This window comes from Lepisma saccharinum, chromosome 24 (genome assembly GCF_977018435.1).
Source record: "Lepisma saccharinum chromosome 24, izLepSacc3.1, whole genome shotgun sequence".
Taxonomy (NCBI): domain Eukaryota; kingdom Metazoa; phylum Arthropoda; class Insecta; order Zygentoma; family Lepismatidae; genus Lepisma; species Lepisma saccharinum.
The window spans coordinates 49680907-49706909 of record NC_139252.1 but is presented as its reverse complement, the minus strand read 5'-3'; the positions used below and the strand labels follow the sequence as shown (position 1 = coordinate 49706909).

Here is a 26003-nt window from a genome sequence, read left to right as displayed (position 1 = left end):
TATTTTTATTTGCATCAAATTTGAAGTTGTGGCCGGTAATTGCCCTCCTGCAGGTAAACTTGGCCGTCAATGTTTGCCCCCCTTGAACTCATATCCGTCCAAGGTGGGGGGGGGCTGCCCCCCCGGTGGTTGCGCCACTGCTGCATCACTTAGGGAGCTTTAGGAGAGTTTTCAGACCGAAGCGACACATGCTACTTGTCGGACTGGGAGGTGAAATCCGAGAAGGTAGCAACAATACACGTGGTTGTTTCTATTCTTGTAAGGGGCAGTACAAAGTAACTAAGTTTCGCAAATTGTTTTAAAAATAAAGCATTGTCAACAAATAGCAGGTTAGGCTCTCCTGTATGCGTCGCATCGCATATTGAAGGCTTGGAGAGAGGATCCACACTGTCGATCTTACCTATGCTCTTCACACAGCACTGTTGAAGTATGTCTGCTTTATGGACAGTTAGATTAGCTTAATCTTGACTGTACCTAGAGTTTAAAGTTGGATCCGAACCACTGTGCAAAGTGCCTCCAGCGGGGATCGAACCCTGGATCCCTTATATATAAGGCGTCAGCTTTACCACTATGCACTCACGCTTCCTAGGGTCGCCCTCAGATACCCATTGAATCGCTTATGCGGTGATATTTACTTTAAAAGACAGGTCAGATTACTAACCGAGGTCACTGCCCCATCATTTCCTTGGAAATCAACCCCGCGTTGCATGTGGCCCCGACCGGGCCACTTGTTATTTGCAAGAATTAACTTTTTCTGCAGATCTCTATACTTGCACAACCAATAATTTGTGAAAGGGGAGGGGATTTAATGTTATTTAGGTGTGGGGAGTGCGTAATTCGTTTTCACAAGGGTGGATAATATGGCGGTGCCCTGCACAGTGCTACAAATGCATCGAATTATACACTTGTTTTCCATTAAAACGCGATACATTTAGCAAGACCACGCCAGACAAATCCACCACATCTAGACATTTGTCACTGGGGTTGGCAACTCTGCCAGTGTCATTAATGCATACAGGTGAGCGAGCGGTGCCTTGGGAAAACCTCTTGCTCATACGGGTTCATCCCCGGTGACAATGGGCCTGTGAAAAGTCGTCAAGGTTTAATACAATGCCCCCGGCTTAGTTTTCGAGTTTCTGAACTACGTCAATGCTTGGTAGTCCACGCACGCGCAGAGGTCAACAGCAGTGGAAAATCCACGGAGGAAATTTGGCAACAGATAAAAGTTTGTACACATGACCCCTTGATACTTCGCCAGCTGTTTACGGGGCGACAGGACAAGCAAAAAGCAAACTTCTACTTCACTCGCTTCCCTGAGCGCGTATCTCGGAAAGCAAGACATGTGGTACCAGTGGCGCAGGAACGTTTTTCATTTGGGGGGTACAAAATTCAGCCTCCCATATCTAAAGGGTTTTCCAATAAGGGCGGGTCGTAACACACATACTACTGCATCTAGAAATACATTTCGGGGGTCCAACCAAGTGTTGCAATAATAATAACAATAATAATAATAAAGAATTATAATTATAATAATTATATTTAATTAAATTAAAATATTAATTAAATATGTAAGTTATCTAGCTTACGTGTAGTTATGATCGCCAAGATTTGCATAAAAACAACTGCCCTGGCAAGGAATTTAATGTCAAATAGAAAAATAATTCAATATTTATTGATTACCAAACAAGGAGTTAGATCCAATTAACGAAGAATAAAGTTTCTGATTAATATTTTATGGATATTATCATTAGTTGTGTGCATAAATCTTTTGGAACCCTTCAAAGCCGTATGAGCCAAATTCCTTGCCTTCCAATAAGTTCAGCGGAAATAACATCGATTATATAACAAAAGCTAAACAATTATATTTTGATTATTTACTTTTACTTCTTGGTAAGTCTTTCGGGGGAGTGTCCGGACACCCTCCTAAATACGTCCTTGATACTAAGTTTAATGTGAAGGCATGGGAAATATTCTATTTTAGAACAGCACACAGGAATGTCCTGTTATTTAATGCAAAATTTGCATAACTATTTTTTTCTTTGTTTTTCTTAGAATTTATGTTTTCTTAAACAGATTTTAAAACCAGATAACAATTCTGAAACATATAACGCTCTGGAATTCGTTCTGGGCTTATTTGAATTTAACGGAAGGGAAAATCAGGAGTTCGAAATGTGAAAATTGCGAAGAAAGATACATCTATTCATTTTAATGCAGGTTGAGATTAAAGGGGGTGAGGAGGATCTTGAGCCACCCCAACCAGGAATAATCACCTCCCACCCACTGGATATAGAAACCACATTATTGAATATACCATACTTATAGAGTTCCACTTCAGTTCAGTTCATTCTAATTTTAAATTCCCATAGCTACGCATAATTATCTTTAAACAATTTATGGCAGATGTGTAGACTACCACATCCAATGTCTTTTAGAAGCCATGTATTTGGTATTTACTCAGACATCTGTAGGGCGTTGTATTAAAAAAAGAAAAAAACAACTGAGTTGAGATGGTTCCCGATCAACTCGTAAGAAGTCTAACTTTGAAATATTTGTGAAACATTTGACAAGGCTGTACCTAATAACACTCTTCAAGCACTGAAAGTACTCTCATTAGTCATTACATATACAAAACCGAAATTATTCAGATGTCAGAGGAAGCAAGGAAAGACATACGCTCGAAAGTTTTTTTTTTTTTAGTTTCAATCTTTGGTGGACAATATGAAGAACCGCCCAAGGTTTCTTTTCGTATGTAGTAGTATTAAATGCAGATACATGCGTGTGTTTTAGGGTGATATGTCAATTTTTCGTTTATGTGAAAAGGTAAACTTTAATGTAAGCAAAAGCATGTGTGCGTCTTAGTTAAAGATTTTCGCATCTACAAAAAAAATCCAAAACACATTCCCACCTCGCCGGCCTCTGTGGCGGAGAGGTTAGCATAGCGCTTTGACCAGTGCTCGATCTACAAGCCGCAAAACCCCGCAGTGGGGTTGGGTGGGGCGGAGACAAGTAAGCATTTAGGGGGCCCTAAGCCATTGACATAGTATAGGGTTCGTATATGCGTATGTAAAAAAATAAATTCAGTTACTCAGGGGTACAGAAATGAATACGATATATACAGGTAAAGGTAAAGTTCCCTGTACTGTGCATCTCCGTAGCACCGTGACATGAAGGCACGGGGTAGGGCTCCACATATTTTCGTTGTCGGCAATCTTGGAGGTGATGTGATAAGCACCACGCTGCAGCCGCGTTTATTCCCGGGTACCATTTGATTTAAGGCTGGGTGGGCCCTAGAGCCGCTTTATGCTGGGACAGAGCCGGAAAAATTCCGATCTTAAGACACCCACCCGGGTTTCTCGTGTGGCAGTCAGACAGAATCAAATGAGGATAGAATTTCACTAGCAATGCAGAGGTGAAGGTTTCTTCAAACTATCTTGAATCAGGAACAACTTACGACTGCATGATTGTAACAAATGTATCATTTTCCAGGTCTGAGAAAACAGTGTAAAATACTCGTATATACCACATCACCTCCCTTTCCATTTTTTTAAAAAATGAGTTGAATTCAATATGGTGAGCGTCTATTTGGAACACACCAATGTGGTTCCCCCCAAGCCAGTGGTTCTCAACCTTTTTCTGTCTGGGACCCACCTTCAAGGATATTACACTTCATGGGGCCCATAAGCATGGCCTCCGGCAGAATTACTTGAAGGGTTGTGTACGGAGTATATAATCATATTGTTTCCTAACATCGAGTACTTTAAGATGTCCTCTTTTACGCTTGCTTATACAAATTACATATACTACATTCTAGAAAAGTAAATATGTAATTTAAAAGACTAACTGAGAAAAAATTCCAGTGAATTCTTAAAACCGCCGCAATCCATTTGTTCATAGGCGGTTAGCTTTGTAATCTAAGCAATCTTGATAGCACGATAGCGATGTGAAATGACTACAGGTGACACCTCTCGGCAATCGCATATACACACACCCACACACACACACACACACATACGCTATGTGTGTGTGTGTGTAAAGGTAGGTAGGTAGAGGGGGCTCAAAGACCTTGTGAATCCAATCCAAAATCTACCAATAGAACCTGCAGTGAGTTTCATTTATCTCGTGCATTCATCTGACTAATGTAATTTTGTTACAGATTGACTTTAGGGTTTAACCTAAAATGGCGTTGTTCGTGTTGCATTAGATATCAAAATTAGATTTTAAGCAATTAATGTCCAATTATAAGTATACCTAATACATAGGTAAAAATAATTCCTCCCTCCTCTGTAATATCGCAAATTGCACCGTGTTTAAATGTCTAGGAAAAAATTAATTTCACCTTGGAATGATATCGCGATGCGATGAGTCGAGAATTGCCATAGCCTCATCTCGTCTCCGGTGTGGCGAGGTCAGTCTCGTTCTTGTTTGTGTTTATTTTTGTTTCGGTTTCCACTCAGAAGTTATTAAAACTTATTCTAGATTCACTTCATGCTCAGATAGGCTAATCGGGACTCTATTTTCAAAATCTCTTAATATATAAGTTTAAGTATGGTTTTCCGAACACCCCCTTACAAAGTTATGAAAAATATGGGTGAGGTACAGCAGTACATTGTACCCCCAACCAAGTTGGTCTGTAGTGTCTCGTCTCGTTCGTGTAAGTATTTCGTTTTGGAAAATTCCATTTTAAATATTCAAAAGGAAATGGGATCAGTCATATACTCTTCTGATGAAGATTTGTATCTTATCTTCGAATCGACGCGACCATTTCCTTAGAAAAGTGTACCCCCACCCCCCTTACGCAAAGGAGCATTCGCCTGCAACGTGATTTTCTGACAGCAAATCTGATTCCATCCTTCCACACACATTTTAAACAATTTTCATCTCCTTAAAGAGGGTTCCAAGAACTTAGGTCAATGAACTAACTAGTAGCAACCACAATGCAGTAGAAAAAGTTTAGAATGGTTTGAGTTTCTGTGGTAAGAAAAAGGATGATAATGTTTATAAGTTATAAACAATATACACTTTTCTATTCGGCGAACTGAAAATAGGTTCTTTTAACAGTAGCACCTTGCGTCTGCTGTCAAATTACCAAATGGGGGTACAGGGGGTACAACTCGATTTACGGATTTAGGGGGGTACAGTACCCCCCCTTCAAAAATTTAGGGGGGTACAATGTACCCCTGTACCCCCCCGTTCCTGCGCCACTGTGTGGTACCATGGTCATAGAATGTTCCACGGGCTGGCTAGTTTTCAGTGGCGTATCCTGAAAATTGGATTTGAATGCTTCATCCCGATGCACCGCGAGGGGAAAACTTGTTATCCTGCAACATCATCCACATTTCTAACCAGTGACATGTTCTGACCTGGTTTACCGCAACAAATCTTATTTATTGTAAATATTCATTATGTACTTCCACCTCCATCTAGATGAATTACACACAATAGAACTAAAATGCCAATGCAGGCATGCAAGGAACGTTTTCGGCAATATCGATATTTTTCATAAAAAAAAATCCCTGGATTTCCCTTAACCAAGGAAAATTTCTCTTCATGTAGCAACATTGCATCTGCCAAGCACGGAACAAACACAACGATCAGTGGCGTATATAAACCAGTCCGAGTTCGAAGGAAGATCCTTACATACTACACTTAAATTCGGGTTTAAAGGCATGTTTTAACAGTTTGTACAACATATAATGTACGATTTCCCATATACGAGGTGTGACACAAAAAAAACTTGTACATATAATTCAGTCTACTTGCAGAATTAGTTCTCGGCGATGTTATCTATCACCTTCAAAGTAGTCCCCTTCGGAATTCACACACTTCTGCACTCGATGCTGCCATTGTTGGTAACATTTTTGAAACTCAGTTTCAGTAAGGTCCTTCAGGAGCTCTTCCGTTTTTGCCTTAACGTCTTCAACTCAGGAAAAATGGGTTCCCATAATGCCAGATTTAACCCTAGGAAATAAAAAAAAAAGTCGCATGGGGCTAAGTCTGGGGAATAAGGAGGATGCTCCATCACAGTAATGTTTTTTGCTGGTCAGAAACTGCTTGACAGATAGCGCCTTGTGAGCGGGCGCGTTGTCTTGATGCAAAATCCATCCATCACTCCACAACTGGGGCCTTTTTTCACGAAGTTTTTTCAGTACCTCAATGTAGAAGTGCTTCCCTATCCAAGTTAACTAACTCAGCCACTGCACGAACTCTTGCAATGTTTTGTTCCGTAATCGCAGTTCGTGGGCGCCCTGTACGTTCATTGTCATCCACACAGTCACTTCCCTCCGAAAACAGTTTATGCCATTTAAACACGCGCGTCCTAGACAAAGTATCATCCCCATAAGGCTCACTTAACATTTGGATTGTTTCTGTTGCCGATTTCTTAAGTTTCACAAGGAATTTGATGTTGATTCTTTGTTCAATTTTCACACTAGGCACTTTTTCGGCAGAACACGGTTGCAGGTGTTCACTCAATGACGTAATACTCCCAACTGGCGAGACCGGGTGAGTCCAAACTTGCAGCACAGATAGACTAGGCGTGTCGCATGACGTCACCAAAACTGTTGTATCCAACTCCTCCTTGTTTTTCATTTATGCAATCAATCCCGTTGTTTTGTGTCACACCTCGTATTTAAATATAATGTATAAAAAAATAAACGAGAAAAATTGGTAAACTGGCGGTAAATGCGGTAACATGAAGAATATGCCAATGCTAGTTCTTGACATTGTATGTCGATGAACTAAACTCCACGACGTGACATCGTTTTCAGGGTCGCGGTTTACCATTCCCGAGGGCATCGAGTCCCATTGCCACTGCTACCTGAATTTCTGGACCGGAATCTGCCACATACTCCTTTCAATCAGTTTCTCAACTGTCCTCACGTCATCATCGAAATTTTGGAGCTTTTACCGAGGACGAACACATAACAACCCGTAAACTCTTCGTTTATGCAGAGTTGCCATAATATGATGGCACAATTTCCCTTTCCAAGGGGCAAAATTTCCCTTTTTGGACCCATTTATCCCTTCACCTAAGCAAATTATATAATAATAATAATAATTAGTAGTAATGGTAGTAGCAGCATTATTAGTGGTGGTGGTGGAAACAGTAGTAGTACGTAATTAAGTATTCCGTTGAATTCGTTATTCATTTAAATAAAAAATGTTTAAAAAAAATTCACATTTCAGTTTCATCACTTCCTGACCAGATGTCCCAGGTTTGAATCCTGGTCAGGAATCCATTTAATCGTTAATCGTCATCGTTACTATTTATCCAAAGATGCATAAAAGCAAAGTACAATAAACTTAAAGGATCAGAAACAAGTAGGAATAGCAAAATAACATAAAAATGTCAATATAAAATTGAAAATTAACGTAAACTGTAATAATGTACTCAGATGACCTTAAAATTTCCCTGCAATTGTGGTATTTTTCATCGAAATTCCATTTTGGCTGAAATTTCGGTCCGAATTTCCATGCAAAAGGGAAATTTCCCTTCATGTGGCAACACTGCGTTTATGTCCGTGGCAACACGTGTTTCCCACCTGTCCCTATCCCGGACAAAATCAATCCACTCTTGACCAATCCCATTCAGGTCCGTCTTGGCCTTCCAACCAAGAGCGGATCCACGGTGAGGGAGATAGGGGCGATTGCCTCTCCCAACTGCTATTTCCCCCCATATATTATTATGCCTAGTATTTTTGGAGACTCAAATGTTCTATCCGATCACCAAGTTTAACAGATTCGAGAATACTGATAAAAGTTTCATTTAGGCCCACTTTGTGGCCGTGATAGGCTAATCGGAACTGAACCTGCAGTTTAAATTTGGTTTTGATTGATTGAATTAGGTTATTTTGCATCGCTTTTCTGTCACTTTTGACTAATCGCGACGATGAGGATGAACACTGATATGATGAAATTAATGAAGGGACACTCGCAGAGAACACCCATGTCCAGGTTAGGATTCGAACCCAGGAGCCTCGTCGTCGTAGTACTCCACGAAAGGTCGGCAGGTTGCATTTAGATCTGAATAACTGTGCAATATGCTTTAAAAGGGGGAAAATATATGTTTGTCTCCTTTGTTTATTCACTTTATACCTCATATTTAATCGTTCAGTTTATCATGATAATTGGAGTACAATAATAATCTATTCCAGCTCAGACACCATACTTTCGGAAAATAATACTCTAATCTCTGAAGCATTGTCTGCGTGATTCCTGTTTACATTAGTATATAATGTCTTCATAAACCAGTGTAAGTGTAGCTTACAATTGATTGTCGGTGAGGTGAAGTAACGTTAACTGACTGAAATACACCCCTTCGAACTGTAACTTTGCTGCTTCCGACAGGTATCTTACCATGAGGTTTTCCAATAAGAACCTTATCAACTTGTCGATCCTTTCATAAGCGTGCTACATGGCCTGCCCACCAAAGTCTTCTTGATTTAACTATTCTAATAATATCAGGGAATGATTGTAGATGCAGTTCAGTATTATGCAACCTTCTCTACGCATGGTAGCAAGGAAAAAGAAGGAAGACAAATGTATTGATTTAGAGATACGGTATGAATCGATAATTTTTCTTTCTCGCTTTGGTACAATGCCCACCGTTCTTTTAGAATGCATGGTCGCCATTTTCCTGAACAATCAGTGCCAGCGGACCAGAAACAAATATTCCATTCCTCCCCTGACGCAACTGGCACGAAGGCATATCGCACACTACAACCAGACACAGAGATTCACGGAGCTTGTTATGCGAATTCTTTGCCTCCTCCTATGGAATGAGGTATTGGTGCTACCCGTAGCAACCTCTCCATGCGATACCTTGTAGGAAAGGACTGCATCCGAATTTCAGGCCGACGCTAAAAAGTGACCCCTAGCTCCAAAGCTTTTACAAAAAGTACTTTGACTACTAACATATAATGGGATCATTATTACCATGCACATATTCTGCTTTAACTTCTGGGAACATATGCAAATCTAACTTTGAAAGTACGGCGTTTTATGTCTAATTTTCTAAGGATGTAGTTGCTAATCTCAATAGACTGAGTTCCTGTTTATGCACAGATGGGCCACTAGGGAGTGGACCCACAGTTTAAAGTGGGATCAGAACCATTATGTTCCTCCAGCACCGGCTATAGTAACCTTTGTTTACAAGGCGACGAAGTTTATACTATCATAGTCCTTGTGGCAGAAGGCTACTGTTTTGTGATTAGGATCTCGTTATCTGATAGGCATAAATTACACTGCCTTTTTTCCTTAGCCTTTCTGCTACTTTTGGCTAATGGAGAAGATGAGGATAGAAGGTGATACGATGAAGCTGATGAAAGGACAATCACAAATACATATGAACAAACAAAAGTCAAGTCCTACTGGCTGTGAGTGCACACACCACCAGACCCTCGTTCGTCTGCAAAATTCAGTCCACAATGTAGTACGTGGAACTAACATTATATGTGTGTAAATTAGAGAATAGATCAACTACGTAAATATTCACTTTGACTTGGATTGGATTGATTTGGTGTTTTGAGTCCACTTTATGCACAGTAAGGCTAATAGAGACTGGACCTACAGTTTAAAGTGGGATCCGAACCACTATGTGCCTCCACCGGGTATCGAACCCGGGACCCCTTGATTATACATATAACATCCCGATTTTTCGTGACATCCCAACTGGAATTATGCATCTGAAAATTTCTCCCGAGTCGATGTGGAAAAATAGAGAAAATGAATTTTGCTAGAAGGAGCAAGTTCCCAAGCGCCCGTCACATGCGCCTTGTGCTTCAAGTGATGATGGCACGCAACCACTGGAGTCCAAATGACAGCTCTGGGGCTGGAAAAAAAAAGTAATGAGGGCCGTTGAACAAGCTTAATTACTACGACGTCTTGAGGCTGAAGGTCACTGAAAGTTGGGAGCACTCGTTTTTGTACGGAGAAACTAATTTACGTCTCATCATTGCAAACAATAGATACACTCCGATCTCTCGGAAACAAATTATCTCGATTTTTTCGGAGACAATGAGGTTTCTGGTATTAGGAGGCTGATGAGGGGGGGAAAACAAGAACTTTTTCCGTGACGCGCTACTTGCTTATACATTTTTAAAGTATGCACTAACAAATAAAAGCACTTACACTGAAGTTACGTAGCGATATGCTAGGTAGGCGTGGTTCGATCACAATTTCGGTCGTCATTATTCCTCCGATTTAACTATGCCAGCCAGTAGCGTACGCAGGATTTCATCAAGGGGGGTGTTATTTCGAAAACTTTCTACAAATTCACATTACCATTGTTTTATTATACTTTAATTAATTAATAATAAAAAAATAATTAATAATTCTTATAATTAATTAATTAAATAGTTTAATTACTAATAATAATTACTACTAATGCAGCTGCTATTTATGAAAGATATAAAACAATATTAGTACATTTCTTTTGTTTCTTTGTTACAAAATAATTGTCTAGTCAACGGTTATTTGTATATGATAAGCGAGATATTTTAAGTGTGAAGAAAATCCATAAAACAAGCAAATATATTAAATTTATTGAAATAATCGAAATATGAAACTCATTCAAGGAGTCGCGCTGGTCTAGTCTTACAACTTTGTGGGATATCCAGTTTCGATTCCCGGAATTGGTTGGAATTTATCCAGCCTTGTCTCCGCACCCAGCCTCATAGCAATGGGTACCTGACAGCAACCCTGGGGGATGAAGGCTGCCGGAGCATGGTGCTGATCACATCACCTGCAAAATAGTTCAAGATCGAGAATCTTTGGGGCCCACCACACCACTACGTGTGCCTTCATGGCACGGTGCTATATGCACGGGACAATTTACATTACCTTTACCTATGGAACTCGCCCAGGATGATGATGAAGCGCAAGAATACATGTTGCTATATTCCACTGAGTCTATGTTTTCGTTGAAAAGTAAGTTTATAGACATTCCAACACATTTATCACTTGTAGGTGATTCACAAAGCACTTGTTCAACATTATTTAATGATGTGGATGTAGACTCAGCATCACTTGAGAGTTCACAAGGGGATGTGAAATCAGTACCGGGAAGAACGTTTGCAATAAGGTCGGCACACTGCGACGAAGCAAGGAATTTTCACAATTCTCGCGAGAGTCACTGCGCGACTTTTTGCAAAAAGAATTGCAAAATTGAACTTTGCGGCCACTTAGATTGTGTTTGGAATGTTGTGTTTTTCTTCATGCTGCATGGGAATAATAATTCAAATTATTATTATTACTGTCGCAAATCTTTGACTGTGATAAATTAGACATTTTTAATTTTTTTCTACAGCATTTTCCATAATATTTCAAAAGCTCAAGGGGGGGGGGTTTAAACCCGGTAACCCCCCCTTGCGTACGCCACTGATGCCAGCAGAGAGGAGGTGGAGGGGAATGTGTTTTTTTCTTTCTTCAGTCATGCATATTGAAGATAATATGGTAAAGTAGCATTTATATATATATCTAAATTTTCTAATTTGCTGACGAAGGGTACTGGTCGAGGGGGAAGGGTGTATCCCCCCACCTCTGGCATTGCCACTGTTTCTCAAGATTCTAATTTAATGCTGAGTGTGAGAATTTATTTCTTTATTATTTTGTAAAGCAAGCATCAATATTTGCATCACAAACACAGGCATACATACGTTCATCAATGGCAACAAATAATGCCTTTGTGCCTGCCGGCACAATATTTAAAACGCACGCTTAAACACTTAAAGTGAAACTGCGAGATTTCTAAAGGGAAATAAAATATGTACTTTCTTTTCCTGCGACTTATTCTTTTGTGATTATTCAGGATCTACTGAATTCTTGCGATTTCTTTCGGGGAATGTAATGACTGCAATGGAACCACTCAACGAAAGGTCGCTTGGCAGACCTTGGCCTAAACCGGTTGTTACGTCACGGAGTTTAGATCAGTTTGTCATTTTACGGACAGATTTTATTGAGGTGGGGATCGTCAAATTTCTGTATCCATATTTTGTGTGGATTTAAACTTACTACAATAACATCATCCTAGCGAGGGTCTCACTTATCGCACAACACTTGAGCAACCTCGTGTTCTGACGTCACGGGAAACAGCTTTTTAATTTTAGGATAAATGACTACGTTGTTAGATTAGGCTAGCTAGGTTTAGTTCTCTTAGCCTAAATAATAATTTGTCATTGTATTTATGCTAATGGAACCTAACAGGCCTAACCTAACCTTGTAGGCAATCTTCATCTGACGTCAGAACACAAGGTAGCAAAACTCTTGTGCGGAGAGGAAGACCCTCCTAGCGAACCGCTAGTGACCTACGTAACAATAACGGACAGCATTCACGATATGTCCAACCATTAAAGTGGGCTCCTTTTTGACACCAAGAACAATTAGTTGAGTGATAGATTTGATTTTTCTGACCGCTTTTTTTTGCCATGTTTGGCTAATCGCGAAGATGAGGTTGAAAGCACAACCTTAAACGGACAGCACATAACACAAGTTCCACAGATGATTGTACAGTCAACGGCAAAGATAACAGTGTTGTTTTAACAAATGAAAACTATGTTGGTTCGAAGCAGGGATCGTTATCTGCTTATTGACGTCTTTATTTCAATTCATTGTCATCACATTGTGTAATACAGACCGAATGAAAATGGTGGTGGACAATTCGTCTACTGTTTCTTTCGCGGTTGGGTGTACTGGATGTGGGTCCAGACGCCTGAGCTTCATTAGCATGCAAAATGCAGTCGAGAGTTGCATGAAGGTGTCTTCGGAAAGGTACACCCTACACTAGAAAGAAGTCTAATACCTAAATATTTTTCATTTGAACACTAAATTGCTGATGTAACTTTAACGGCATTTCACCAGCATTACGACAATGCGGAAATCGACATTGATAATTTGGGTTGTTGCAAATATAAGATTTAGAGTTATTAGTTTAATAATAGCTTCAGAACATTTTCATAAAGAGTATTTCTTAAATATATTCACTACAGGCACCTAGAATTCATGACATGGGCATAGACCAGTGTGTTGTTAAGCAGTTGCATGCTGAAATAATATAAATTATGGTTTATACAGTTTCCATTCAATTACTTTCTGAAGGTGTAATTGGATCAAACGGTGGGATAACTGCTAATACAAGTGAACACTCATCCTTAAACATGTAAGGCAGAGTAATGCTCGTACAGTATATATTTATATGCATGTTTTACGGGTGGCGATTTCTACAAAACAACATAATGTTTTCCAGAAATAGTGAAGAAATATAGAAAAATGTGCAGTGACCGAAGATTCATGTTCAGTCACTGTGTATCAATCTAACAAAGTTTCATAATTATTGTGGAACTTCTTATTTGAAGCGGTACAGGTTTCAGGTGCTATGGTGCTATCGTGCAGCCAGACCAGAAGCCAAGGCCGCTTGTTATAAATTTCCTACCTGCGCCCCTCTGCCGTGGAAATTATCACAGGTGCCAAGATCCTGTTTACGCAAAAGCAGACCAGACTTCGTGCACAAAGAAGATGACTCACTCACCTGTTGAGAATGCCAGCTTCTGCTAACGACCGAGGTATCCGGTAGAAATAACTCCAGCACGCAAAGAAAAAAAGAAGACTGCACTTCGCGGAGGGCGGAAATCGCCAGCGAGCTTCGGGTGGACGGACGGACGCCTGTTGAACAACCCTCTCCCCCCTCGGGGGATCAAAACAAACACGTACGATCACTGCGAGGAGCGCAACTTTTTCACTCCCGTGGCCAGCGACAGGAAGAATGGGTCTGCCAACATCCTCTCAGGACAAGCAAGGTCACCAACCCAAGATGGTCTAATTCACACCATTGTTAAAACACTGCCGGCAACCGGGTTAATCAGCCTGGCGACATATTTAATTACCAATCCTGCTATGTCTGTACACGCTGAAACAATAGATGTCGCACACTCCGTGCCGCACAAGACCTCCCGACGAACGGTATCCGCTCCCCTCCCCTCTCTGACTTGATGGCTACGCGACCTACCCGCTAGCTACGAGCAGCTTGGGAAATGAGTCAAAAGCGAGAAAGAATTCGCCAAACACGACCTAAAAAAAACTCCGATGCGGGTGATTTCATCGGCTGGAAATACCTTAAAGGTCATTCGGACGCCCACAATTGACTGAACTTCAAATCGCGGTGATAACATCACAATACCTGCCTCCTGAACAATCGGGCGATTTACCGACTCGCGATACAGTGTCAAAGCAGAGGAAACGAAGTACGTTTGTATCATCTAAAGCAAACGCACCAAAGCCATATCGAACGGCGTGAAAAGTTCCTTGCGGGATTCAAATGTATACGCACCTACAGAACGCCGGGCTCCATGCTCACATTACGTGCGCCAGAATATTCGTGAGGTACGGTTGTATTATTAATAATAATAACCCGTGGTGCCACAGCCACCAGTTACGGGGTGATGTGTGGTCAACACGACGAACCCCCTAGTCATTGTTGTAGGTTTCAATGACCGGGTTACCCTACTCATTCGTAGCTCCTCAATTTCCACACGAAGGTGGTTGGCCAACGGTCCCATACACAGGACGAAATCTCAGGAGAAAAGTTCTTCCGCTTCCCCTCGGAGACTCGAACATGCGCGCGTACTGAAGCCGGAGCCCAAAGCATGACGCCACAGTGCGGTACAAAAAATGGAACGCTTACACAGGAACTTGACCCAAGAACCTTCGGTAATGAGAATGCGAATCGAGCACCCAACCTGTTTGGACACCGATGAGGAGTAAAAGCACAGACAAAGGTGGTAATAGTGAAGCTGAAGAGTTTCGTAAGGGGTTCATGACCGAAGGAAAAAGGTCAGCGCTGTTGCAAACGGTTTCTTGCACATTGTCGTAATGTTTTGGTGCAGAGTTGGGGCCATCGTGCGCGCAGGATATGGAATGAAATGTCGCAACCACCAATGGAAAGAAACGCGTGGGCTGTCCTGATAAGTTTCGTGGAACGTTACATGCCCTTCCTTCAAAAACTCCCACTGCTTCCTGTATGCTGAAGGAAGACCCCAAACAACGCACAGCTTTAACTGTACAACGAAGACACGCACTGACCTACTGTGGTTGCAATAAAATTTCTTTGTGCACAATTACTAATCGGAACTGGAGTTGGAAATTTTCCCAGATCCTGGTGGAATCAAACTTTAAAGTAACGTAAGAAACAGTAATTCTAACGAAGTAAGTCATGTTTCAAAAAAGAGTAACTACAATTGTGTTACTTTCTGAGCAAAGTTTTGAGGATTTTTGTAGTTTCTAAGTTCTTGTAGTTTCTAAGTTCACTTTATGCACAGATAGGCTAATCGGGACTGGACCTACAGTTTCAAGTGGGTTTCTGATTGAGATTTAATTTGGTTATTTTACGTCTCTTCTCTGCCACTTTTGGCTACTCGCGACGACGAGGATGAAATTTATGATGAGGCATTCACAAAAAGCAGTCATGTCCAGTCCGGGATTCAAAACCGGGAAGTGGGATCCGAACCACTGTGCAAAGTCCCTCAATCAAGGATCTAACTCGAGATCCCTTGATTACAAGGCGAAGATTTAGTACAACGCTCTCGGCAAATAACTCTCCGACTCATAAAAGCTAACTTCATCAAAACTGAAAGGCACACGCATGAACTAGGGTGCTCTAATAGAAAACACAGGCTAACGCATGTCTGTGTTGTAATTCCCAGAAGTGACGCTCTTCGGCAACAGGTAGCGCGACCGCGAGTGTCTGCATTGGTATTTCAGCCTTGGAGCGAGCCTCTTTCCTCTGCGCGACGAGAGTTGAATGCACAATGCACTTGTCACAAAGAGGTCAAGCTACTGGCAATCGCCCGCTCTTTCTCACGTTTTTCTCTTCCTGATGGATGTATTCATATACCTAATCTGTGGGATGCGGTAGTAGCAACACGCAGCAAAGGAAACGGGGACCTATTTATCTCCCTACATCAGAGGTGGACAAACTATGATTGCAGTGGCAATAATGTACCGATAACAATCCCAACTATTTTTGTGTCCATTTCGTAAATGGTATGGTTGCCAGATTTTTTTGTAAGCGGAAGATGGGTGCCAGACCATTAGTTGAATAGTAGAAATAATAATACTAATAATAAGTATTAACATACATTAATAAAGAAAACAATTTTATTCCAAATTTACTATTAATAATGCTTAATAGTAGTAACAATACATGCCAGCGTAAAGGCATACTGAGAACAAGTAGCGGCGAATGGGTGCCAAAACCGTGGGGTCAAGAACAGTTTAATTTGTTTTGATAAGACAAGGCTTAGCATTAAGAGGTCATAGTGCGGGGGCAGCTGCACCCTCACTCCCACTAATTGCTGACACTGCTGAGAACAACCCTGAAGCACTTGTGTCATTGACATTTATAATGTAAAACTTATTATTGTAAAACCAAATATCTGAATCTGTCCCGGACACCGGGGTTACTTCAGACACAAACAAAAAATTCCATACCACCACATATTGTAAAACAATCAATTACTGTAAGTCAAAATTAAATAAAAGAAATGAACACAAGAAAAACGGGAACCACAATTCCTAGGATACAGACGGCCTGGTTTTGATTTAAAGGCACCAGGGTGACAAACGTATACCCCTGAATGTATGCGGGTGGAGGTCGGGCATCTTTCGGGGTTCCCGCTCTTTTTTTCTTCAGATTTGTGTTATTGGTGACGGTGAAATGGTAACGAGGCAATGAAAAGGAAGCGGAAACAAATGAATTCATGCCATATCCTGATTTGGACCCACGATCTGACTTCTCAGAGCATCACGGCACCTTCATACGAACGAAGGTTGTTGACATGTTTGCATTTATGCCGATGTTGACGAAAGCTTTCGAAAATGGACTTGGGACATTTCACTCCTTTCATTTGAATGACTTACCTAAAGCGTTACTAAAGAGTGCAGCACAATCGATGCGTTAAGACTAAAGCTACAGGAGCCTGCAACGAACTCACCTTGCTTGCCTGCTTTCTGTATCGTTTTCGGGTGATCCACCGCAACCTCAAAACACAATACATATTTTAGTAGACAATCCGCTTTCCTTGTGCCAGCGATATCGCCACACACCATGACTCACGAGCCAAATGAGTAGTGTCGAGAGATTCTCGGAAACTCGCTCGACTCTGGTTATCAGCGCACTGTCAGCGGAGGGACTATTTCATCTCCAATCTAGCCCCGCGATGAAAAGACAAGCGCTCGGGAGATTGGCGTAAGTGCGAAACCTTCAACATGGTTGAATGGGGGGTATTGGAGGCATTCCGACCGAATTTTCGCCTGTACGGCGAAAGAGATCTATAATTATTCATAGCCTTCGTGTACACACGACATGATTCATTGCTGGTTACGTAACAATGACGCACGGGGCGATGTCGTAAACAAGAAATCATCCAGCAGATCGTCGCTCCTCACTGGATTCCTTGTGCATTGCACGAGCCAAGAGAAAATGCATTCACAGCCCAAAAGATCCTGGAATTTTAAATAAATTCAATTCCCGTCCGGGTGAGAAAATCAGCAAGTGTAAATGGGTTTTAGACCGGAAAAAACCTTTTTATGTTCAAAGTATTTCAATTCGGTCCAGGAACCTTTCTTTTCCGGATCAATTTAAATACGGCCAACAACCTTCTTTCCCGGATCAATTTAAATACGGTCAAGGAACATTTTTTCCGGATCAACTGACGATAAGGATGGAATAGGATAGGGACAGATGGGAGGCTGGTGTTGCCGCAGCCATAAACCCTCGTGTTTAAGAAGGCTAAAGAGTTAGCCTAAACTCAAGACATGCGATTAAGAGCAAACTTGTACATTTGGTCCCGTTATCTTCCTATTCTGAACGTTTCATTTAGATTATCTTCGGTTTGGGAGCTACCCTTGTTCAGGCAACGCCTTTCTCTTCGAACAACATTCCCAAGATGCCGCACAAGATTGTGAAAAAAAATGAAAGCGATAAGATCTTCTTTTCCATTTCTTTTAACTAGCGCAACGGCCTTCCACCCAAATATTATCAAAACCACAAGATTTGTGAAGAATGCTATCACGAAAGTTTCGGATAAGATAGAGTTGATCTGAGTTGAGCAAACAAGAGGCGGGCAAACTACGCAGTTTCAGTTGAAGTATTTTTTTATGTTCACATTGTTGCAATGTCAGTGAAATCTTACCATGCTTGTCGTTAAAGATTACAACTTCATTTCATTGGTTTGGTTTCGACTGAAGTACAGGGAAGATTAAAAAAAATCACAAAAAATAGAGCAAATATTATTTATTTTATGAACATGAATGTACTGTACATGAGTGGAAATTACTAGTGTACCGGAAAAATGCTTATTTTTTAAATATGGTGTCAGTAAGATCGCCTCCTTGGTGCTGCACACATTGTCGGAGTCTCGAGAGTAAATCCGCCCATGACGTTGCTTCAAATCATCCCTGGTTCTTGGAGGGTTGTCCTTGAATACTTTGGATTTGAGGTAACCCCAAAGAATAAAGTTAGGAGGCGGCAAGTCGGGTGAACGGGCAGGCCACGGAATATCGCCGAATCTGCTGATGAGACGACCAGGAAATGAGAGTCTAAGCACATCCATACACACTCTGGCAGTATGGCTGATTGCACCATCTTGCTGGAAGAGTGTTTCTTCATCTGGGTCATAGCCATCGAGGGCAGGTAGGAAAAATGTGTGCAAAACCAAGGACGCCATCTTACTGACACCATATTCAAAAAATGAACATTTTTCAGGTACACTAGTAATTTCCACTCATGTACAGTACATTCATGTTAAAAAAACTAACTAATATTTGCTCTCTATTTTTTGTGAATTTCTTAAATCTTCCCGTTTGACTGCCTCGCCCTGTATATCAGGATGTCTACCAAAATAACAAATCCAAAATTCTTGGACTTTTCTTTACCTCTTTTTTTCGTTTTTCTTAACATTTATTTATTCGAACCATACTTAGGTAAAATTTGGAATTAGCAATTAAAAAATATATATATATTTCATGCAAAACCCTTTCCAAAAGGCCAGTTAAGATGAAAACCGAAGATGTGTTTAACAAGAGAATTAGACTTGCTTTATCCTTTATGCATCCTGGACTGCATTTGGCGTCTGGACTCTTAGCAAGTATACAGGGTGATTCTAAAGGTATAGTACAAACGAAAACCACAGATACCTCCCATGAAATAGAGACGAAAGTTCCCCTTCCACTTTGCCTAGAGATGCCTCCGTGAGGAGCTAGACAACGCCGAAAACGTGTGAAAATGAACTTCACACCTCTGTACAGCCAGTACCAGTGAAGATAGAAAGGCGGAACAAACGAAATCGAAAGGAACACCAAAGTCGCCCATCCGAAAAACACTAGGCGGCAGCTGCGCAACGCATGCGCATGGGGTTCCACAAAGGAAATAGGAGTGTCCCGCAAGACAAGTGAAGGGAAAGGGTAGCGATCGACAACGGTAGGGAGAAAAGAAGCTATGAAGCATGAAGTAACAATTGCACAGCGGGAAACAAACACCATGACTGAAGCAGTGCAGTCGAGAAAAGTACCACGGGAGGACGACGTAGGATGTAAAAACACACCGAGAATGCAAGCAAAGTGGTCCGTGACACTCGACAGGCAACAGACGCGTACATGGTTCGGGGCAGAAATGGCGGCGCTGGCGGTGCAGCGCAAGGGGAGTTCCAAAAACACAGTGGGGAGACACCGCAGCAAGAACAAAGCACGGTGCAACAAAAGAGAAAGAGGACCGGACGGGGTATGGTACCTGCCAAGGAGACAACAAATGCGGGACGAGGGATTCCCCGTAGCAGCACCGAGGGGATGTCACACAAGAGGTCGTGCGCCAGCAGGACAAACACAGCAACTACGGGCACAGGAGGTTATTGCTAATGAAAGGTGCACGTACAGATAGGACCAAGTACCCCGTACTGACGTTGTAACAAACGTCGTGATGGGGCCCAATCAGCCTCTTAGAAATGAAGCCGGAGGCACATCGCTGGGTGGGAGCGGGCGAAAGGCTGCTGGAGTGTCGTACGGACCCTACCACTCCGTACGGTGGACGACACTAATGGACGAGGTCGGAATGTTTCCATCCCGATCACCAGGTCCACCGTTCCCAGACCTGACGCGGCTGCTTGCTTCCGAGCGCAACCTCAGCCGAACAACTCGAGTCCCTCCTCGGCCGCAGCCTTCCGCTCCGAAACCAAACGTGGCCTCACACCACCGCAGCCGCACACTGCCGCGTGGGTGTGAGACCGGGCCGAGCAAGGCTGGACAGATAAACTGCGTGGGACAATCGTGTAATGAAGCTACGTGAGGGTATGTACGTCTGTTCAACTGCTGGGTTACCCCACATTGATGTACACAAACACCACACGATCGTACGTAGTGCTCCCCGTCGGCTCGAGCAAGACGGACGAAGTACGTGTTGTGGGTGAATGGGGCAAGAATGAAGGACGCTACATGTGTTCCACGATGACAAGGCCCCAGAGAACATGGCCCCACCTGACGGCAGTGGTCAGGTAGTGAAGAGCACAGGCACGGGTGGATCAGGAACGTCAGCTGATTGTACCACAGCGCCCTGCGGACGTGTGGGCTGATTGGAAGTGCAGCGTCAGGGAGCGTGTCAGTGAAAGATCCGGTGCGGTGGTAGTGTGCTTGACGTACGACAATTGAGTACGTTTCTTCGAAGCCGTTGTGACCAGTGTGTGTGTGTGTGTGCCACCTGTGCACTGCAGTACAGTATTCCATAATTGGCACTATCCTCACCGTAACATGGAACGCTACACATTTGTAGAACTGAGGGACATGCATTTTGTCTACGGCCTTGCAGATGGCAATGGCCGAGCAGCTGCACGCCTTTATCGCGGACGGTATCCGGAGAGGCGACAACCCGACAGCAGGTTGTTTTCGAACGTGCACCGTACCCTTGGTGAATCGGGTGTGTTACGTGCAGGCCATCATGTCGGTCACCCAAGTCATGTTCGCACCGCGGCGGTCGAGGAGGACGTACTTGCTCGCGTGGACGACACACCGTCCACTAGCACCCGTAGCATTGCACGTGCAGTGGGAGTATCACAGTCGACAGTGTGGCGTGTCCTTCATGATGATCTGCTGTATCCCTATCATCCACAGCGAGTCCACGCGTTGCAGGCTGGGGATTACCCACGACGTGTGGAATTCTGTCAACGACTGTTGCAGTTTTGTACCGACGATCCCCGTTTTTTGCGCCATGTGCTTTTGACGGACGAGGCAACATTCACCCGTGAGGGCATCTTCAATTGCCGAAACAGCCATGTGTGGGATTATGAAAATCCACATGCAGCAGTCGAGGTGCACCATCAGACCCAGTTTGCAGTGAATATCTGGGCAGGTATCATCGATGAACAGATTATCGGTCCATACGTGCTGCCACCACGTTTAAATGGCCGCCTCTATCGCATCTTTCTTGCATCAGTCCTTCCAGAGCTGCTAGAAGATGTACCCCTCAACGTGCGACATCGTATGTGGTTTCTGTGGTTTCAATTGGATGGAGCGCCTGCACATTTTGATGGCACAGTGCGAACCCTTTTGCACCGTACCTACCCACAGCGCTGGATCGGCAGAGAGGGCCCCGTCCCCTGGCCCGCCCGTTCGCCTGACCTCACACCAATGGATTTCTTCTTGTGGGGCCATGTAAAAACACTCGTCTACGAGACCCCGGTGCCTGACAAGGAAACATTGGTAGCGCGGTTACTTGCAGCATCGGCCGAGGTGTGTACCATGCCAGCGATTTTTGATAGGGTTCGCCAGAATTTCCTGCGACGCTGCAATGCCTGCATTGAATGTGGTGGTCGTCAATTTGAGCAACTTTTGTAACAACGTCAGTCCGGGGTACGACTACGTACTACGTACTATTCCTATCTGTAAGTGCACCTTTGCGTGGCAATAAACCTCCTGTGCCCGTAGTTGCTGTGTTTGTCCTGCTGGCGCACGACCTCTGTGTGACATCCCCTCGGTGCTGCTACGGGGAATGCCTCGTCCCGCATTTGTTGTCTCCTTGACAGGTACCATTCCCCGTCCGGTCCTCTTTCTCTTTTGTTGAACCGTGCTTTGTTCTTGCTGCGGTGTCTCCCCACTGTGTTTGGGGACACCCCACGCGCTGCATGTGTTTGTTTCCCGATGTGCAATTGTTACTTCATGCGTCATTGCTTCTTTTCTCCCTACCGTTGTCGATCGCTACCCTTTCCCTTCACTTGTCTTGCGGGACACTCCTATTTCCTTTGTGGAACCCCATGCGCATGCGTTGCGCAGCTGCCGCCTAGTGTTTTTCGGATGGGCGACTTTGGTGTTCCTTTTGACTTCGTTTGTTCCGCCTTTCTATCTTCACTGGTACTGGCTGTACAGAGGTGTGAAGTTCATTTTCACACGTTTTCGGCGTTGTCTAGCTCCTCACGGAGGCATCTCTCGACAAAGTGGAAGGGGAACTTTCGTCTCTATTTCATGGGAGGTATCTGTGGTTTTCGTTTGTACTATACCTTTAGAATAACCCTGTATATAATCTTATGTGGCGCTCGTGTTGTGTTCCCTCTATATTATGTTACTGTCCCTTCATCCATCCTATCTTACCACCATTCATTCCCATCTTCGCGATTAGCCAAAGGGACAAAAAAGTGAAGTATAATAAATAAAATCAATCAGTCATTGTGATAGTAAAAATTCTTGAACACAAGTATAATTTCTTGACCTACATGTTGATTTCTTCACTCTTTCTTGGCTTTCATGACTGTCTGAGCATGAACATTGCTTTGTTTTATTACGCTTTTCTGCCAGTTTAGGTTAATCGCGAAGCGATAAGATGAAATTGGTCAAACGACAATCACAAACATAGGAGATTACACTGGCTGAGTCCGACGACAGGGTCGGTTTCATTAGTCTGGAAAATGGGGTTCACATTTCGGAGAGAATTTAGATATCGTGGAAATCTATAAATAGCGGACTGGAATATAGATCATTTTAACTTAAAAAGCACAGAGAAGATGAAAAAACAATTGCAGACAGAACAGGTCGCTGCACATTGTTATTATCTGTTTACGTTCGGCAGTTCGTTCACCCAAGGCCTCCTCATTGATATGTGGTTTGAACCTCGCCAGCTTTGATGGGAATAAAAGAGCTTGTGTTTTCTTTTCCGGGTTCGGCTCTTTGCATCGATAAATCGGAGATGGATGTTTGGCAGATGTTTTCGTGCGTAAGGTGAACGGCTGACTATTGGAGTCACCCACGCAGACGAACATCCGGGAAGCGTGACAGTGTATGTATAGAACACGTCGAGTTATGAATGCTTTATACGCATCACTTGTATAACATTTTACACGCACATACGTATAACCACGATTCAATGCCTCATCCCAATGCACCGCGAGGAAAACTTGTTATCCTGCAACATCATCCACGTCTCTAACCAGTGGCGTATTCTGACCTCCTCCGCAAAAATTCTTATTCACTGTAAATATTCATTATAAATTCCCGCATCCATTTAGATATACCCAGTCGTGCCATAAGTTATGATACAAAGTCATCGCCTGTCTGCTGGCACTGCAAACCCAGCACGATCTAGTGGCAAGATGGTAAAACACACGTTAAAACATAGGTGTTGCCTGTTCGAGCTTGGTGTAGTCAGTAAGAGCTACGAAAGTGTGTAAAATGGACATTGAAGAGAAGCGTGCAGCAGTGATTGCTTTGTACAAGGCAAAGAAGACACCCGCTCAGATTTTCAAGGACCTAAAGCATCGCGGCATTAACAGATTATTTGCTTATCGCACGATCAAAAGATTTGCCGAGACCACTGGAATTGCTGACCCTGTTAGCAGTGGTCGCCCGAACACCAGCTCTTGTGAAAGCCGCCAGGGAGCGAATTCGACGAAATCCCTGTCGCAAGAAGTCTCTCCTTGCAAAGCAGATGAATGTGTCGACAAGAACAATGTGCCGCATCATGAACGAACACCTTAAACTCAAAGGTTATCGACGAACAACTGGGCATTTCATCACAGCAGACCTAAAGCGCAAGAGACAGCTGAAAGCACCGGCACTCTTGCGCCGGCATGGTCGAAACGGCCACAGAAGAATTCTTTTTACGGACGAGAAAATTTTTGACGTAGAGGAATCCTATAACCGCCAGAATGATCGTGCGTATGCGCGGAGTGCTCAAGAAGCTAAACAGAAGAAGAAAGGTATGCAGCGTTCCCATCATCCTGCATCCATCATGGTGTGGTGGGGCGTTAGCTTTGAAGGCGTCACACAGCTGTACTTTTGCGAGAAAGAGGTTACTTAAAACCACTGCAAAAGTGTATCAAGATACCATCTTAGAGCCTGTGGTGAAGCCCCACAACGAAACCTTGTTCCATGGAGAGGATTGGACGTTTCAACAAGACTCGGCCCCGGCACACAAAGCGAAGACCACCCAGCGGTGGCTCACGAACAATGTACCCCACTTCATAGCAGCTGATGATTGGCCCTCGAGTACTCCTAATTTGAACCCACTGGACTACAAACTCTGGTCTGTGTTGGAAGGCGAGGTCTGTCAAAAGCGTCACCCTAATTTGGAAATTCTGAAACGGACCTTCACGAAAGCAGCCGCTGAAATTCCGATGGAGGTGATCCGTGCCGCAATAGATGCATGGCCAGACAGACTTCGGTTTGCAAAAGGTGGCCATTTCGAGTGAATGTTGTATTACTGTACGTCTGAGCAGGGGCGGTTACTGATATTGTTGCAGTGTTGCACAACGACAGGATATGTTACAATGAAAATTCATACTTTTTGTTAGTATATTTTTCATTTGTTTTCCTATTAAATATATTAAAGATAGACAAACAATTTTGCCTTTCATTGCTTCATAAAGGAAATTCCATTAAGATCCGTTAAAAAAGAGGAGGCTGCCTGCGAGATTTCACACTGTATGAGGTAGACGCAAAGGTAGGCGTTGCAAAGCCCGAGCAACGCCCTGATCTCTACAGCGAGGAGGATTGGAGCGACGTTCAACGCTGTTCTTCCTATCCCCTGCTTCAGTCGGCTTGGTCGTTGCATTGGCTTTACAACACCCCAAGGTCAGGCGACCCGTTTCGGATACCCCGGCGGGTGAGGAAAGAAGAGGACGGATCAGCAACAAACGCTGGGATTCAATTCTCACTGTCCTGTGTCGTAGAACAACAGACAAAATTTCCACGTTAGGCAAAGATAAATATTTTCTTTTGGGGAGAATCTTAACCTAATTTAAATTATGTGTGACACCGATACCAATGCTTGAAACTTGTAACAATTTGATTTGATTTGATTTGTTGTTTTTTTAAATCCACTTTATGCACAGAAAGACTAATCGGGACTGGACCTACAGTTTAAAGTGGGATCCGAACCACTGTGCCATGTGCCTCCATTTGTAAATTGTAACAATTAAAAACTGTTCAATATACTGATTAATATTATTGGATGAGTATCCCAGTCCAATTACAAGCATCGATTCATCAGAGTTTACCGTCAAAATATTTAACAATTGAATCAAAGCATTAAAGTACTTCTTACGTAATCATAAAAAACACAAAATTGCATAATATTGCTGCCGAATAAATGGAAACTTCAAATTTTGTATGATGATCATTAATTGTACTCCTTGAAAGTGTCACGTGTCACATATAAAATTATAAATACATTATAAATATATACAAATTAGTTATATAAATATATGACATATTGATGAAGGAATTATATACAATATATATTCGCTGCAACCACCAATATTCTGAACCACGAGCCGCCACTGCATCTGAGAGGCACAATAAAGCTCCTTGCCCTTTCAGTTGTCAACCTACGTGTACTGTGTTTTATTTCTACTCCCTGGCATGTGTATCAGAGCTTATGGCACAACTAGGTAATAGAAAAAACTCCCGCAGCGATTTAGATATAATATAAATAAAAGAATGCAAAGAAAATGCAAAACAAAAGGATAATAATACAAAAA

At 42.7% G+C, this 26003-nt stretch overlaps 1 protein-coding gene across 3 annotated transcripts in view; it reads right to left on the bottom strand.

The window, feature by feature from the left end:
• step (cytohesin steppke) overlaps positions 1-26003 on the bottom strand; it is an 88336-nt gene that overhangs the window by 18788 nt on the left and 43545 nt on the right. Inside the window, exon 1 of one of the 3 annotated variants that reach the window (XM_083110726.1) lies at positions 13523-13884. The exons of the other annotated variants lie outside the window; for them this stretch is intronic. The gene's annotated coding sequence lies outside the window, so the exon portion shown is untranslated. Of the gene's footprint in view, positions 1-13522; positions 13885-26003 lie in introns of those variants that run through there. 3 annotated transcript variants of the gene reach the window in all.